This window comes from Bubalus kerabau, chromosome 19, assembly GCF_029407905.1.
Source record: "Bubalus kerabau isolate K-KA32 ecotype Philippines breed swamp buffalo chromosome 19, PCC_UOA_SB_1v2, whole genome shotgun sequence".
Classification (NCBI taxonomy): domain Eukaryota; kingdom Metazoa; phylum Chordata; class Mammalia; order Artiodactyla; family Bovidae; genus Bubalus; species Bubalus kerabau.
In genome coordinates, this window is record NC_073642.1 from 26340250 (window position 1) to 26354035 (window position 13786).

Here is a 13786-nt window from a genome sequence, read left to right on the forward strand (position 1 = left end):
CAGCTAAGCCCTCATATCACAACTATGGAGCCTACGTGCCACAAGTACTGAAGCCTGCGTGCTCTGCAACAAGAGAAGCCACCACAATAAAGAGCAGCTCTCACTCACTGCAACCAGAGAAAGCCCAAGTGCAGCAACAAAGACCCATCACAGCCTTAAATAAATAAATAAACTAAGGGAAAACAGCCTGGCAGGAGAAGGCAGAACCATGCCTGAGAGTCTCTGGGAAGTTCCTGGAGGGGAGACGTTGCATCTACTGTTTTTTGTTTTCTTTTGTTTTGTCTGTGCCCCACATCATGTGGGATCTTAGTTCCCCAACCAGGGATCAAACTCATGCCCCCTGCAGTGGAAGCTCAGAGTCTTAACCGCTGGACAGCCAGGGAAGTCCTGAGACATTGTATCTAATTGGCCTCAAGAGCTCCAGGACCTAGTATAGGCCTTGATACAAATGAACAAACCTCTGCTCAGCCTAAAGCCAGAACAGTGCCTGGAGGAAAATTCCACCTGCAGGACCTGCAGGATGCAGAGAAGAAACTGCAGGAGCAGGCAGGCATCTGGGAGGTTGGAATGGGCACCGGACTGGGGCTTCTCAGTTTATAAAAAGTACTTTTTCTGTCCCCCTCACCCCTGCTCTTCCTGCAGCCAGAGGATCAGGGGTATGCATGTCTCAATTGTAATTTATTAGAGAGGAGCTCAGGGAAGTCTGTGGACTTGTGCACCCAGTCAGAATCAGAGCTGGAACTTGGACCACCTCCTTCTGGATCCCAAACCCTGTGGAGGGGGGCAGGTCCCAAGAAAGGAACTGGGGTGTTGTTGAAGAGATGCCTTCTGCCTGTCATCATAACAAATCAGCTTGGGGCAGAACTAGATGAAAGCTACCTCCAGGCCAATTATTTTTCCCACCGAAGAGAAACAGCTCCCCACAGATATAGTCTCGTGCCCCTATTCTCGTCCCTCTCAATTCCCAAGCAGAAGGAGACACGAACAACTCAGCTCAGACCATCCTCGCTCTGTGTCGTGCCTTCCTGCAGCTGAAAGTGTCATCTTTGTGCATCAGCTTGTATCAGGGTTGCAAATTTAGCAGTCACACTCAGAAATGCAAAGAAAACATATTTATTTTCCACAATTGATGTAAGGAAATTCAATCTGATCTAATAATGTATAACAGTCGCTTTAGAGAATTCAGTCTCTTTTGGATAAATGCTTTGTATTTTTCCCCTAGTTTTTGGCTGCGCTGTTTGGCAAGCAGGATCTTTGTTCCCGGAGAAGGGATCAAACCCATTTCCCCTGCAGTGGCAGTGCAGAGTCTTAACCACTGGACTGCCAGGAAAGTCCCATAAATGTTTTGTATTTTTAAATTCTTTTTAATCCCTCTTCACCTTGCTTGGCTTCCCTGGTGGCTCTGAAGGTAAAGAATCTGCCTCCATTGTAAGAGACCCTGGCTCAATCCCTGGGTCAGGAAGATCCCCTGGAGAAGGAAATGGCAACCCACTCCAGTATTCTTACCTGGAAAATCCCATGGACAGAAGAGCTTGGCAGGCTACAGTCCATGGGATCACGGAGTTGGACACAACTGAGCGACTTTCACTTCCTTCACCTTGCTTATCTCCAGGATGGCATCTAGCTATATGAGAGAGCTCGTTTGTGTGACCGTGATGCTGCCACGGTCCATTCCAGCTCTACTGATCTCTATGAGGATGCCCCTGTCCACCTGATTGCCAGGAGCCCAGATGGCACCTGAGGCTGATTTGTATCCTCTTGGGTTCTGTCTGGGCTCAGTAGTCCTGCTGCCTTGATTCCAGCTCAACCTTCTCCAGGATTGCATGTCCAGGAGGTCTAGCTGTGATGTCTGGCGAGTGCTTTATTTATTTGGCTGTGCCAGATCCTAATTGCAGCACGTGGGATCTGGTTCCTGACCAGGGATTAAACCCTAGGCCCCCTGCATTGGGAGCATGAGTCCTAACCCCTGGAACAGCAGGAAGTCGTACCTAGCCAGCTCTTGGTCAGGATGGCCTGCCCTCCAGCCCGCAGCTCTAGCACTCCCTCACCACAACGCATCAATATCTTTCTCCCCAGGTAAACCTCCCAGCCAACTCCATCCATCTCTGATCTTTTAGGGGCACCAGGAAACAATGGACAGTGTTCCTGCCCCCTACCCAGCAGCTGAGGAAGCCTCTGGAGTCTTAGCTAGGAGGGTTCCCACTTCAACTGGGAAAGTTAGAACACACCTCTTTCTCTACTGACTTCCTGCTTCCGACCCTCTCCTTCCTCCCACAGTTCTTTGTGGCCAGAAGGGGCGACTTCTCCTTTCCTCTTCCTTTGATGGAGACACCACTTATTCTGTATTTCTACAGGAGGCACTTGCCCTCCCCTCTCCTGTATGCTTTGATGGAGGAATGGCTGCCAGTACACGTGGTGTCTGGGTGAGAGAGATGAAAAACACATCAGTCTGGTACTTCTGGAAGATGACCTCACTGCACAAGAACACCAGCTCCTTGGGCCAAGCTTCCAGACCCGGCAGAAGACCTCTCTTCCGGCCACAGATGCTCTTAACATCACAGAGATAGGTGAGCAGAGGGAAATGGAAATCTCTTAGACCCAAAAGAGAATTGATGTTTTATAGCAAAGTGAATATTTGTTCTAATGCAGAGCAAAAAGCAAACTTTCAAGTTTGGTCAAGGGAGCCTTGTGGCTGAAATCTGAACCTCGAGCCCTTAAAGACACAGACTGACCTTGAAAAATGTTCCTTTTCCAGGAACATTTTGCTGGCAGCATTTGGGGCAAAATGCTCAATACCTGGCAATATCTGAGGTGTCCAGCCTGAGTGTTTGACATAGCAGGCTCATCTGCCAAGGTTGAGCCTTTGGTTTCCATATGGAATGAGAGCAATCTGGTTCCAAGACCACAGGCTGGCTCCCAGGGGTGGGCGAGTTGGAGCAGGAGTCTGAGCTTTTGGTGTCAATGGAAAACAATATGAGTGAGTGTGGCTGACTCAGCACTGTAACTTATCTCTTTGGGAAAAACAAAAATGTATCTTAAAGCTCACATTTTACCAGTGTAAGGACTATGGTTCATAAACCTCCTGAATCTGCCAACACATCAACAAAATGTGTGTGTGAGAGAGAGAGAGAGTGAGGGATGGAGGGGTGTCATTGCTTTTTTTGTTTTGTTTTCCAAACACTCAAAGAAATATTTGACTTGTATCAGCATACGATGGAATGAATTTAGCGCAGGGATGTGGTGATGCTAGTGAATATGAACAGGAGGAAATAGCTAATAATAGGAATTAATGAAATAGATGCCAAAATCTGTAATAGAATCAACAAAGCAAAATAGTGGTTCTTTGCAAGCTCTAATGAAATTGCTATCTTTCTATATATGCATGCATGCATGTTAAGTTGCTTCAGTTGTGTCCAACTCTTTGTGATCCCATGGATTGTATAGCCTGCCAGGCTCCTCTGTCCATGGGATTTTGTCTATCCACTCCAGAATGTCATTTCCTTCTTCAGGGGATCTTCCTGATGCAGGGACTGAACCTGCACCTTTTATGGCTCCTGCTTTGGCAAGTGGGTTCTGTACCACTAGTGCCACCTGGGAAACCCCGTCTTTCTGTACGAAAGTGAAAATGTTAGTCACTCAGTCATGTCCAACTCTGCGACCCCATGAACTGTAGCCTGCCAGGCTCCTCTGTCCATGGGATTCTCCAGGCAAGAATACTGAAGTACCCTGGGTCTCCTTCATTGCAGGCAGATTCTTAACTGTCTGAGCCACCAAGGAAACCCATCTTTCTGTATATGTGTCCACAAATTTTTTTTTTATCTTAACTCCCCAATCAGGGATTGAACCAGTGCTGGTAATAATTTAAAAATTAAGAAAAGAAAAATTCTTAGAAGAACAAAATTCACCCAAATTGAACCAAAAGAAATGGAAGACCTACATAAAGAAAATTCCAAACCCAGTTCCAAAGAATTCCATCTCAGTTTACGAGGCCAGTAAACCTGTGATAGAAATCAGAGAACAACGTTACAAGAAAAATCAAATATAAGCCAGACTCTTTATGAATGTAGATGTAAAATTCCTAAATAAAATAAAGTAGTTCAAATCCAGTGACACATGATAAGAATTTTTTTAACTTTAGTAATGCATGGTTGCTTTAACACTCAAAAATCAATTGTCATTATTATTATTTTTCAAAAAAGAGAATGTAAATTTTTAATTCAGAATACAGTTGCAAAACCAGTGATTTAATTCTGAACCTGTGGAAAATATTAAAAGTCTCAAAGAAAAAATGAAGTTATAGGAGAGAGGTCATATGATCATTTCAAGTATGTGCAGGAAAAGTATTTGATGAAATGCAATATCTGTTTATGTTAAAAACCTTTATAAAGATAGGAATGAAAGAAGACTTCCTTAATCTGATCAAAGTTATCTATGAAAAGTCTGTCGCAGTCATTACAATTACAGAGCTCTCCCCTGATATTGATAGCATCAGAGTTTCTTGCTACCTTCAGTTGACTCAACACTTCACAGGAGATTCTCAATAAGAAGATAAAGGAATTAGAAAGGAAAGAAAAAAATTATGCTTAGTCATAGATGGCCTGATCATGTAAGACGAATCCAGAGAAAACAGCTCTTTTCCTTGACTTAGTAAGTACGCTTGGCCCCATCCAATCTCCCTTGTCTGGCCCCTGGGCCCAGGCTTCCAGATCAGTTGCTTTCTGGAATGCCATCACGGTGAGGAAAAGGAGGTGATGAACCATGCTCTGACTTGGAAATCTTTTGCATGATGTAACCTGCATCACCTGCAGTCACATGTCTTTGGACAAAGCTTGTGACACAGCCACTCCTCGGTTCAACAGGGTAGGGTATGTCATCCTCCTGCAGGGAAGGGCATGGCAGAGGGGGACTGATGATGTTGCCTGTCTTAAGAGTGAAAGGCAAATGAGTGGAGGACAGAGAAAGAAGCTGGGAGAGGTACAGGTGTGGTGGCAGGTTACAAGAAACCAGGATTGCAGAAGAAAAGAAGCAAGTGAAAGCTTCCAGTGCAGAGTTCCCAAAAGAGCAGGTAGGTCTCATCTTCATCTTTATAGTATTTGTTTGCTTTGCTATAACCTACTCCTAATTCTGGAACATCTAAGTCCAACACATACTTAAATGCTTTGTGTGTTTTTGCAGGAAATCAGGAAAAGGAGATGAATTTCCTACTTGAGTGCACAACGCAGGGAAGCGACCAGCCATGGGAGGAAGAAACCCATGAGAACAGAAGTTGAGCAAAAGCAGAAAACTAGAGAAGGACATGACTGAGAATTTATGCCCCTGGGAGTTCTCAGAAATCTAGAGAGGGGCATTGGAATTCCCATGGATATGGAATTAGAGGCCTGAACTAATTTCTCTACATCTCAGCCTTCTTGGCTAAGATCCAGGCTACATCTATGACAAGTGTGCATTTCTTAAATTGTAAACTAATTAGCAAACATTATGGTTGTTATAAGAACTCCAGGCATGGCCGTCAGGTGTGAGACAGCTAAAGCCAGGCAGGTACATGGAGGAATGGTGTTCTGCTGAGTTTTTCTTAGTGTTGCCACAAAGTTACTCAGGAGATCATTAAATATTTTTAACCCCTGTGTATTGCAAAGAGTTGGATTTTTTTTTTAGCTAATAAAGGCAATAGAATTAATAAATATCACCCAAAATTTTACTTCAAATCTCAGAGACATAATTTTTGATGTTAAATATAAGCAATTCTCTAAGAAAAAAAAAAAAAGGCTCAAGATAAAGATTTAACTCAGAGGCAACATCACTGTAGGGTATCACCCCCAAACAGGGACTTCAATCAGTTCCACGACATCAGCAAGAACTGTATACCAATGCATACACTGAAATGAGAGCATTTAAAATGCGTTGACACATAAACCAATGCAAATGAGAACGCACAAGTCTACACAAAGTCTTTGCCATCTAGAGATGATGCAGATGGTGACTGATGCCACAAAATTAAAAGATGTTCACTCCTTGGAAAGAACGTTATGATAAACCTAGACAGCGTAGCTGGAGAAGGCAATGGCACCCCACTCCAGTGCTCTTGCCTGGAACATACCATGGATGGAGGAGCCTGGTGGGCTGCAATCCATGGGGTCGCTAAGAGTCAGACACAACTTCACTTTCACTTTTCACTTTCATGCGTTGGAGAAGGAAATGGCAACCCACTCCAGTGTTCTTGCTTGGAGAATCCCAGGGATGGGGGAGCCTGGTGGGCTGCCGTCTATGGGGTCACACAGAGTCGGACACGACTGAAGCGACTTAGCAGCAGCAGCAGCAGACAGCATAGTAAAAACCAGAGACATCACTTTGCTGACAAAGGTCTGTATAGTCAAAGCTATGGTTTTCCCAGTAGTCGTGTACGGATGTGAGAGTTGGACCAAAAAGAAGGCTGAGTGCCACAGAATTGATGCTTTTGAGTTGTGGTGCTAGAGAAAATTTTTAAGAGACCCTTGGACACAAGGAGATCAAACCAGTCAATCCTAAAGGAAATCAACCCTAAACATTAATTGGAAAGACTGATGCTGAAGCTCCAATACTTTGGCCACCTGATGGGAAGAACTGACCCACTGGAAAAGACCCTGATGATGGGAAAGATTGAACACAGGTGAAGGGGGTGACAGAGGATGAAATTGTTGGATGGCATCACCGACTCAATGGACATGAGTTTGGGCAAACTCAGGGAGGTAGTGGAGGACAGGAAAGCCTGGTGTGCTGCAGTACATGGGGTCTCAAAGAGTCAAACCTGACTTAGTGACTGGACCATAAGTGAGAAATCAAGCCAACAAGTCTCAAAAAGAAATGTGAGGAAATTAAATTTTGCATGGGGCCACCAAGAGACCCCTCCTCTAAATTTGGAAGTTCAACATGTGCCATGTGCCAATGATGCATTTGACATTGCATATCTGTGTGCACCCTTCTGTCAACATACAGACACAGCCTTAGAGCAGGTAAATACTACGTCCTCATGTGTTAGTATTCAGTCAGTGGTTTCAGTTCAGTTCAGTTCAGTTCAGTCACTCAGTCATGTCCAACTCTTTGCAACCCTATGAACTGCAGCACGCCAGGCCTCCCTGTCCATCACCAACTCCTGGAGTTTACCCAAACTCATGTCCGTTGAGTTGGTGATGCCATCTAACCATCTCATCCTCTGTTGTCCCCTTCTCCTGCCTTCAATCTTTCCTAGCATCAGGGTCTTTTCAAATGAGTCAGCTCTTCGCATCAGGTGGCCAAAGTATTGGAGTTTCAGCTTCATCATCAGTCCTTCCAATGAACACCCAGGACTGATTTCCTTTAGGATGGACTGGTTGGATCTCCTTGCAGTCCCGGGGACTCTCAAGAGTCTTCTCCAACACCACAGTTCAAAAGCACCAATTCTTCTGCACTCAGCTGTCTTTATAGTCCAACTCTCACATCCATACATGACTACTGGAAAAACCATAGCCTTGACCTTTGTTGACAAAGTAATGTCTCTGCTTTTTAATATGCTATCTAGGTTGGTCATAACTTTCCTTCCAAGGAGTAAGCGTCTTTTAATTTCATGGCTGCAATCACCATCTTCAGTGATTTTGGAACCCCAAAAAATAAAGTCAGCCACTGTTTCCCCATCTATTTGCCATGAAGTGCTGGGACCAGGTGCTATGATCTTCATTTTCTGAATGTTGAGTTTTAAGCCAACTTTTTCACTTTCCTCTTTTACTTTCATCAAGAGGCTCTTTAATTCTTCACTTTCTGCCATACGGGTGGTGTCATCTGCATACCTGAGGTTATTGATATTTCTCCCAGCAATCTTGATTCCAGCTGGTGCTTCTTCCAATCCAGCGTTTCTCATGATGTACTCTGCATATAAGTTAAATAAGCAGGGTGACAATATACAGCCTTGACGTACTCCTTTTCCTATTTGGAACCAGTCTGTTGTTCCATGTCCAGTTCTAACTGTTGCTTCCTGACCTGCATTCAATGGTTTGGGTTTCCTCAAAGATAAACTTTATTGATACATTGAGGATTTGAGAATAGATGATTTACTTAGGAGGTGATTCCAATATGCATTCATATGAGGGAGGACGTGAGATGGGAGAGAAAAAGTAGCCAATATGCAGTGTGTTAGAAAGCAAAAAAAACTCTACTGAGATAAGGAGATAGTTGGAGCATAATCCTAACCCAGAAACACAGAACTGATGTAGAATACTTGTGTCAAGAGTATAAGCAGAAGGGGCAAGGGAGCTGGGGTATTGCTACCCCAACTGCCTTCGACCATTCATTACATGTTCCTGGAGGCAGAGGACTAATTTTCCAGTACTTCCTCCTTGCCGCAGGCTCTGCCACCTCCAAAGCCCTCAGGCAGAGAGATGCAGAGACTGGCATATATCAGCCATGGTGGACCATAATGTCCTGAACAAAAGAGACACAGTTGGGGTGCTGACAGCCACCTCTGCTTCCACTGCATCTCTTGTCTTCCAAACAGTCTGTTTGTCTGGTCCTTTATGTTCTAGTATGTCTTGCTGACTTTTATGCAGATTTTGACAAGGGCTAGGAAGCCACAATGGTGGGGTCTTGTTCCCCCAGCTTATGTCTTTCATCCTCTGCTCTGCACTGTCTTGTTTCAAGAACTGACATCAGGTGCCTACCAACCAATAGGGTCTGAAGCAGGTGCCACAGAATAACCAAGACAGAAGCTGTAAGTGATCAAAGTGTTTTCCCTCCTGATCCACAAGGAGGAAGATGCCGCTGTAATTAGCCCCACGGTGGAACAACTGTCAGCCAGCCAGCTGCTTCATTCTGCCAACGTCGTCTCCACCCTTATTCTGAGATGCTCACTCCCTGCAGAAGAGCCCCATCTGCTCTCTAGAAAACCCTCATCAGAGACCTTCAGATGTAAATAAAGCCTTGGCTGAAGCAAGCCCCACTCAGAATAGCAAGTATCAAAGAAGCAGATCTACGTGGCTCTGTCTTATCAGCAAGTAAACTGCTGCTACAGCGCCCACCACACCAGCCCTTAGTTATCTCAGGGCAGCACAGAAGCCAGAAAGCCCCAGTCATGAACTTTTATGGTGGATGTTTTCCAAGTGGCTGACCATGCCCCACCCCACTCTTAAGAGGTGGCAAGTGATACACCCAGAATTTGCAAAGGGTTTGAAAAGTGGAAGGTGGCCACAATTCATCTAAGACAGTGATTCTCAACCAGGGGTGTTTTTGCTCCTCCCTGGGGCTTCCCAGGTGTCACAGTGGTAAAAAATCCATCTGCCAATGCAGGAGATTTGGGTTGAAACCATGGGTCAGGAAGATCCCCTGGAGGAGGAAATGGCAATGCACTCCAGTATTCTTGCCTGGAAATCCCATGGACAGAGGAGCCTGGCGGGCTACAGTCCAGGGGGTTGCAGAGAGTAAGACATGACTGAGTGACTGGGAACACGGGCACCCACCAGGAGACACTTGGAAATGGAGACGCCTGGAGAAACAGATGATAGTGGCATCTAGCAGGCAGAAGCCAGGAAAGCTGCTGAGTGTTCCCCAAAGACCTTCTCTCCACACAGCAGACATCTGAGGGTCTGGCTAAGAAGATTCTGGGACTTGGGTTCTCTGTTCCCTGACACTGACAGCTGGAGCGCCATTGCTGGTGTCCCGGCCACCTGGCAATGGTGAGATGGAGGCTTCTCTGTTTGCTGGCTGACATGGCAGACAAGCTCCATGTCAGAGTACCACTTCCCCACAGCAGGGTCATCTCTATGCTTGGGGTTAGAATGAACAATCTGAAAGTTTGGGCACTGAAATCTGGGGATGGTTGACTTGGGACTGTCCTGGTTTTCTTTTTTATGTTTTTTTTTTTTTTAATTGGAGGATAATTGCTTTACAACATTGTGCTGGTTTCTGCTATACAGCAATGTGTAAATCAGTTGTGTGTGTGTGTGTGTGTGTGTGTGTGTATGTGCTCAATCACTCAGTCATGTCCAACTCTTTGCAGCACCATGGACTGTAGCCCACCAGGCTTCTCTGTCCATGGAATTTTTCAGGCACAAATACAGAAGTGGGTTGCCATTTCCTCCTCCAAGGGATCTTCCTGACCCAAGAATTGAAATTGCATCTCTTTCATCTCTTGCTTTGGCAGACAGGTTCTTTACCACTAGCACCACCTGATAATCAGGTATATGTATACATAGATCCCCTCCCTCTCGAGCCTCCCTCCCACCACCACCCCACCTCTGTAGGTTGTCCTAGTTTTAAAAATGAAAGTCCTGCACCCTAGGAACACCCCAAAGAGGGTGTCCCACCTACCTGGGTGAGCGAGGTGGAAGCAGCTGGAGAGAGGAGGGCAGAGCGGAGTTGCTGTCTCTGCTCTTTACTCTGGTTCACTCAGGACAGCCTGTTTCTTCCTAAGAGGGAGAGTTGCTTCTTGGGTTTGGGTCTGGAAGTCCATCCAGGAAACTCAGACTCGATAGTTTCATGCCACATTCTTAGGTTCAACAGGCCTCCTCAGAGCATTGCAACATACATCCCATTCCTGGCCAGGGGTACAGAAGACACTAGACCACAGCTCCTCACCGGAGGACCTCTGGGTCTGGTGATGTGCGAAAATACAGAGACAGTGCCATACAGCAAGAGTTTTGACAGAGGCCTGGGCTGCGAAGGAGATGGAAGAGGCAGTCAGGAAAGGTTTCCTGGAGTTGGTGCCTGAGAATGTGGGTTTAAGGGACAGAGAAATTTGCCAGATAGAAAGGGAGGTTTAAGGAAATATTTTCCTGCTGACGAAACAAGAAGATAAAAACATTGAGAAGCCTTGGCGATGCTTAAGAGTAGAGAGAAGTGTGATTCTCTTTGGCCATGAAATGAAAGTACATCTGTATATTTAGAATGTGGGCTTACAAGTTTTTCAGATGGATCTTCAGCTACTGCCCCATTTTTCTTTTTCATAACCTCCGCTTTAGGGTAGCAATACAGAGATTATTATTCCAGTTCACATTTGGGGGAGCTGGCCCCACAGATTTAAGCAATGTGTGCAGCTCACATGTCTGGTTAAAGTCTCCAGGGCTTTTTTTTTTTTTTTTAGTTTTGATAATCTTATAAATGATTTTAATTTTACCATAAGCATGCATTTCTTTTGTAAAACTAAATAAGGCAAATAAACAGCAATGTGAAATCTGGAAAAAATGGTATAGACGATCTTTCCTGCAAAGCAGAAATAGAGACTCAGACGTAGAGAACAAACATATGGACACTAAGTGGGAAGAGAGGGCTGGGATGAATTAGGAGTTTGGGATTGACATGTACACTACTATGTAAAAAATATATATAACTAATGAGAACCTACTGTATAGCTCAGGGAACTCTACTCCATGCTCTGTCGTGACCTGAATGGGAAGGAAATCCAAAATAGAGGGGATGTATGTATACATATAGCTGCTTCACTTTGCTGCACAGACGGTCTCCAAGTTTTGACCTTGAGGGAGGCTGCTGAGGGCAATGAGGATCTCCTGGACTTTGGAACTAGAAAGACCTTGCAGGATTTCTTGACTTATTAACTCCATGAACTAAAGCAAAATTCTGAGTCACAGTTCTCTCTTGGAAATCCAAAACAGAGGGGACATATGTATACATATGGCTGATTCACTTAGCTGCACAGCAGAAACTAACACAACATTGTAAAGCAACTATACTCCAATAAAAAGAGAGAGAGAAAAAACAAAAAAACATGATCTCTATAAGTTTGAGTTCTTAATTATGAATTTCAAAGGATAAGTTTGTTGTCAGACTGAAGTTTTCCACTGTTAAGATCTTTTTTTGTGGTTTTGCTTGCTTGTGTTTCTACAACTTGATTCTCAGTGTGCTCAAACTAATTAAACAACCTTTCTTCAAGGATGAGAAAGCCGACATGCTTTTGAGGGGATGCTAATTACACTTGATATCTCCTTTAATAATATGAGATTAAAAAGAACTGAAAGTAAGGTCTTTAAGTGCACAAGACAACCATGGCATTGACACACCGATCTAGACTGGATCTGTAGACTTGTTTACTTGGATCCTATCTTTGTGGGGTGTTTATATATATATATATATATATATATATATATATATATATTGAAACCAAGGAGCAGAAGATGTTATCAGTGACGAGCCATTTCAAATTGGATCATGTTTTTCTACAGGTATATTGGGCTGGGGTTTTCTTATGTGCCCTGCAGTGTTCCACTCCTATGCCATCTCATCTGCACCAGATTCTTGCCCTAAAATTTTCCATTTTAGTCTCAATCTGTATTCATGCTTTGCTCCAAATACAAACTGAATTCTAGGCCTTTCTTTTGAAAGCCCTGGAGTAGTATGTATTCTCTATAACTGGACAATTTTTTGCAGCTGTGTTCCACTGTATTTTGTCCTGAGGGGTGGTTGCCTTCCGCTGTCCACGATCATTTATGGACCAACCGTTAGCTGAACGTCTCAGCCCTTTTTGTCTACAGCACCTGGACCTGTCGAACTCTGTGATCGATGTGTCTACCCTGCAAGGCCTTCTGTCTCACTGCTCCAAGTTGCAGAATCTCAGCCTGGAAGGCCTCCGACTTTCAGATCCCATTGTTGATAATCTTGCTCAGAACACACATTTACTACAACTAAACATTTCTGAGTGTTCTGGATTCTCTGAATCTGCCCTGAAGACTTCGCTGAGCAGTTCTTCCAGATTGGATGAACTGAACCTCTATGATTTCACTGAAAAGCATGTACAGGTAGCTGTTGCACATGTATCAGAGACCATCACCCAGCTGAATCTCAGTGAGTACCGAAAGAATCTGCAGAGATCAGATGTCTCTACCTTAGTTGGAAGATGTCCCAATCTTGTCCACCTAGACTTAAGCGATAGTGTCATGCTGAAAAATGACTGCTTTCCAGAATTTTACCTACTCAACTACCTCCAACACCTATCACTCAGTCGATGCTATGACATAACACCTGAAACTTAACTTGAACTTGGAGAAATTCCCACATTAAAAACACTACAAGTCTTTGGAATTGTGGCAGATGGTACCCTTCAACTGTTAAAGGAAGCCCTCCCTCATCTACAGATTAATTGCTCCCATTTCACCACCATCACCAGGCCGACCATTGGCAACAAGAAGAACCAAGAGATATGGGGCATCAAATGCCGACTGTCACTGGAGAAGCCCAGTTGTCTATGAAGCCTCTATTGCAAGATGGTGTCTCTTCTTTTCTTTGAACAGGGAAAGTAAGCAGGAAGCCCAGTTGTGGAGAGCTCAGCTATTTTTATTCTTGGTTTTCTGTTGCCTTCCTTCTACAAGTATATTAGAGAACCATTGGAGACAGAAAACTATGAAGTGTTGCTTTTTAGACATGACTATGAAAGCTTTTATCACTGCTATACCCTTAAGAGCCTAAGCTCTATGCTTTTTGAAATTTTAGGGAGAGTGAGCCTATGATTTCAGGATACCTTAAATAGCAAAATTTGAACCATGTCTTCCAAGTGCCATTCTTCATAATCTATTTAGAATCAAGCTTAAAAATCACCACCAGCAAATCATTTTCGTAGCCTATATGGCAACTGAACATTCTTCTATTTAATGTTTCAGTACTGCTTTATTATAAGACATAGGTTGCAAAAAATAATAAGCTATTTGTATTGTAAGCTGAAAAGAATGAGAATCATAGAGTAGATCTGTAGCAATCTCTTCTGAGGATGGCAAGAAAAATAGACATTTCAACTGCACCTTTAGATTCGCAATCAGGTTGATGGAAACAAATAGCC

At 44.1% G+C, this 13786-nt stretch overlaps 1 pseudogene; it reads left to right on the top strand.

Moving 5' to 3' along the window:
- Nucleotides 1–1952: 1952 nt before the first annotated feature.
- On the top strand, nt 1953–13406 carry LOC129633898 (S-phase kinase-associated protein 2-like; annotated as a pseudogene).
- Nucleotides 13407–13786: the final 380 nt, after the last annotated feature.